This window comes from Phodopus roborovskii, unplaced genomic scaffold (assembly GCF_943737965.1).
Source record: "Phodopus roborovskii unplaced genomic scaffold, PHOROB, whole genome shotgun sequence".
In the NCBI taxonomy this organism is placed as follows: domain Eukaryota; kingdom Metazoa; phylum Chordata; class Mammalia; order Rodentia; family Cricetidae; genus Phodopus; species Phodopus roborovskii.
The window spans coordinates 387,929-392,785 of NW_026125981.1; positions in this window are offsets into that span (position 1 = coordinate 387,929).

The following is a 4,857-nucleotide window of genomic DNA, read 5'->3' on the forward strand; positions in this document are numbered from 1 at the left end:
AGCTCCAGCTGCAGGGATCTAGTGCCCTCTTGTGGACACCTGCACACACAGACACATGAACACACAGACTAGGACACATTTTTTAAAATAATAAAAACAAGTATTTAAAAAAAATAATAAATACTTTGGGTGTAGTGGCAGTGGTGGTGGCGCATGCCTTTAATCCTCGTACTCAGGAGGCAGAGGCAGGTGGATCTCTCTGAATTCAAGGCCGGCCTGGTCTACAGAATGAGTTCTAGGACAGCCAGGGCTACCCAGTGAAACATGTTTTCTTGAAGTCCCAGGCATGATGGTAAGCATCATTAGCTGGTGGAAATGTCAGAGTGCTAGGAGAGTTCCAGTCTCAAGCCTAGCACACTTTTACAATGTGCATTTTGGTTATAATGACTTCTATGTGACAAGTGTTCTCCATAGGCTTGTGTGTTTTGCACACTTAATTTCTCAGCTGGTGGCACTGGTTTTGGAGGTGGGGGCTAGCTAGTAGAAGCAGGTCACCAGGAGCGAGCTTTGAAGTTTATACCCATCCCTGGTTCTGGTGGGCTTTTCTGCTTCCAGGAACTAACCCGCTACTGCATGCCTTCCAACAGGAAATGTTAGCCAGGGCCATGTCATTTTGCAAAGTGCCTCCATTTTGATTGAACTGCCAGTCCCAATAACTATAGTCATTTTTGTAGAACTAATGTAAGTTGTTTCTCTAGATCATGTCATCATCGCGATGCCCAGCCAGGAAATATGTTTATCTCACTTAACAACTCTTTAGTTGACTACTCACTGGTCACCCCCAGCAGTGGCCAACTATGACTCAAAAAAGAAACTTTTCAATCAGCCTTCCTCTAAAAGCATGTAAGGAGGGGTTCCCACCCACCCACCAAGTCCTAAGCTCTCCTTGGACCCCCTGTGTAAGGCTGTCTGCCTGTCTGCATATGGCATTAATACCTTTGTAGTAAATCCCATTGCTCCTCTTCAGTCCCAAGCCTTTGGGGGCACTTGTCACTCTCCTTGCCGTGTCTTCCCCACTGTGAACTAAAATCTCTCAGAAACTGAGCCAGAACAACTCCTTGCTCCCCTAAGGGGTTTTTGTCACAGCCATGGGGGAAAGGCTGTCTGAGAATAAAGTCTCACAAGGTTAAGTGTATGGGAAAAGGGCGTCACCTACTGATGACATCATCTAAACTCCTGAATCTCCCTCCATACCTGAATGATGGTGGAACGCCCATCCTTAGCTCTCATGTGAGTGGCTATACTGACTTCTCACTAAAGCCAGGCTGACTCGGGAGTCTCCCCTAAAAGAATATTGGGAACCAGGGTCTGGGGAGATGGATCGGTCAGGAAGCACTTGCTATGAAAACTTGAGGACCTGCGTTCAGACCCTCAACATCCATGTTAAAGAGCCAGGCATTCGAGAGGGGTAGATAAGAAGACACCTGGGGCTTGCTGGCCACCAGGGTGACCTGAATCCTTGAGTTTCATGGTCGATGAGAGACCCTGTCTCAAAAGACGAGGTGGAGTGTGACTGAGGAGGACATCCAATGTGGTCCACCTGCCTGCCTCTGCCTCCTGAGTGTGGGGATTAAAGGTGAGTGCCACAGTACTCAGACTATTTTTTTTAAAGATTTGTTTTAATTATTTTAAATTAAGCATATGTGTTGATTCTCACCTTCCACCTTTTCATAGGCTTTAGAAATTGAACTCTGGTGGTCATGTTTACAAGGCAAGTGACTTTACACATTGAACCACCATCTCGCTGGCTCCTGGAGTCTCTATTTTTCAGAACAGTGGTTTTCTAATCTGGACTATGCAGTAGGATCACTTAGGGAGGAGATCTGGAAAAACTATCTAGATATCCAAGCCACATTCCAAACCATGTAGTTGAGATGCACTAGAGGTGAGAACCAGAGTCCGAATTTTGACACCTTCCCCAGGTGAAGTCAGCTTTGATAAAAGGGTGCTGGGGACATTTGTGTTAACAAGATTAGGATCTGTGAAGGTCTGGAGTGGGGCCAGGGGTTGAATGAGTTCAGTGTGTTTAGCGGCTAGTTTGCAGCCATCCAACCAGACTTCTGAGAACAAAAGTCCTTGGGCAGCTCCGTGTGCTACAAACTGCATGACCACACAGGTATGGCATGGGACGGAGGGTGTCCAACTGTCTACTTCCCCTGGGTCTCAGTTGTCGTAAGATGAGGCTTTAGGTGCTAAACTGGCAAAGTCGTGGGCAAAGCAGGTGGTCAGTGAAATCCTGCCACATGGCTATCTTAACTAAACAGATACAGGTTAAAATGTAGGGGCTGAAAGGACCTCAGAGGGCGACCCCGGGGAAAGTCAAGCCCAGGTAGGGAACAAGAGAGGAAAAGCGGGTTTTACCTGCGTCACAGGCACCTGCCCATAACATTTTAGTGAACATGACCTTTTGTTTGTTTGCTTTTCTTTTTGGTTTGTTTGTTTTTGTTTTTGTTTCTTCCAAAGACAGGGTTCTCTGTGTAACTGCCCTGGCTCTCCTGGAATTTGTTTTGTAGACCAGGCTGGCCTCAAACTCAGAGAGAGCTGCCTGTCTCTGCCTCCCGAGTGCTAGGATTAAAGGCGTGCACCACCACTACTGGCATGTTTTTTGTTTGGTTGGGTTTTTTTTTTTTTTTTTTGCTTTGTTTTGGGGTTTTTTTGTTTGTTTCTTTTAGACAAGGACTCACTCTGTGGCCTATGCTAACCTCTATTTCTGAGATTCCCCTGCTTTAGTCTCTTATGTAATGGGATTACAGACATGTGCCACCACACCCAGATCTGCAGTAGAATTTTGAAAGATTTAATTTGGGGCCTGGAGAGATGGCTTAGTAGATAAGAACACTGGCCACTCTTACAGAGATCCCGACTTTGATTCCGAGCACCCAGCCCACATGGTGGTTCACAAGGGTCTGTAACTCCAGTTCCAGGAGATCTGACGCCATCTGCTGGCCTGTGTGAGCATTGCGTGCATGTATTGTACCTGCATAGATGATATGCAGGCAAAACACCCACCCACACACACAAGCACACACAAAATCAATGTATCTTTTCTAATTGTTGGTTTGCTCACTTGTGCCTATTTTTGTGAAGCAGAGAATCAAATCAAGAGTAAAAGCATTATCTTACTCTAACTGACTTTTATTAGAGACTTTTTGAACTGCACAACCCCTGGTCTGTAAGACAGAAACAAGCTCTGATGAGTTGGGCAGAGAGGGGCAGACAAAAGCTTGAAGAAGTTAGGCCTGATGGTATGAATCTATAATTCTAGTTATTCAGGAGCCAGAGGCAGAAGGATCACACGTTCTACGGCTTGTCTGAGTAACTTAGTGAGACCCTCTCTCAAAGTGTGAGAGAGAAAGAGGTGGGGGCGAGGGGGGCAGGACACAGCTCATTGGTGGCCTAGTTGGTTAGCATGTGTGGGTTCATTCCATCACAATGCCACAAAAACAGCACACTAAACCAAAGGATTGAGGAAAGCAAAAATAAGGAATAAGGAGCATATGAATGATTTATTAACTATTTTATTTGTCTATTATCTAGCTAGGTATCATCTATTTATTTGTGTTTTTTGAGATAGGATCTCACTGTGTTGTCTTGGCTGGCCTGGGAATCAATATGTAGGCCAGGTTGGCCTCAAAATCTCTGAGATCTGCCTGTCTCTGCCTCCACACTCTGCCAGATTGGTGAAAAGCATTAGGGATTTTTGTTGGCTTTGTAGGAGCTGGCTATTATTTCTCTCTTGATTTCTAAGAAGGTAGGTTCTTAACAATAAATAGCCTGAGTTTCCTTTGTGACATGAGTAACTCCATCTTGGATTAGCCTTTTAGGACATAGTAGAGAAGAACCTTAGTCCAAATAGCATCCCATAAGTTTTATCCAGCACATCTATTTTATTGAGAAGACCAGAGGAACCTAGAGATGTAATAGTGTTTGTTATAGGTTGAATACTTGTGAACCTCCTCCCCAAATCCACATTTGAAGTCCTAACCCTTGGTTTGGTAGCATTAGGGGTGGGTGTTTGGGAAGTGATTAATTAGGTCATAAGAGCAGAACTTTCATGAATGAGATTAATTCCCTTAAAACACAGGTCCTGGAGGCGAGTGTGGAGCTCATCTGGTAGAGTGAATTTCATTCAGGGAGCCCTAAACTTGACCCCTAGCACCAGCTAAACTGGGTGTGATGGTGTAAGCCTATTATCTCAGCACTATAAAGGTAGAGGCAGGAGAAATAGAAGTTCAAGGTCATCCTTAGCGATATAGAAAATTTGAGGCCAGCCTGGGCTATATGAGACCCTGTCCAAAAAAAAAAAAAAAAAAAAAAAAAAAAAAAATGAAGGAAGGAAGGGAGGGAGGGAGGAAGAGGAAAGGAGACAGGAGGAAGACAGAGAAAGTAAAAGAGGCCTGGGAGAGTGGCACCCCATTCTGCCATGAGAGGACACCTGAAAGTAGAGCCTCATGAGATACCATGATTTTGAACTCCCTAATTCCCAGAGCTGTAAGCAACACATTTCTGTTGCCCATAAGTCATCCAGCCTGTAGTATTCTGTTATAGCATCCCAAACAGACTAAGACATCTTAGTCCTTTATTTAATCACAGAGAAAACAGCTGTTTCCTGTTAGTGTGGGCATTTGAACTAGAGTGGATAAGGGATTGCCAAGGGAGCTCATTACAAATGCAGATTTAGCTCCTCACTATAAAAATTTGGATTCAGTTAAGAGAATTGGCTGCTCTTCCAGAGGTCCTGAGTTCAAATCCCAGTAACCACGTGGTGACTCACAAACCATCTATAATGAGATCTGGCGCCCTCTTCTGGCCTGCAGGCATACATGCAGGCAGAACACTGTATACATGATAAATGTT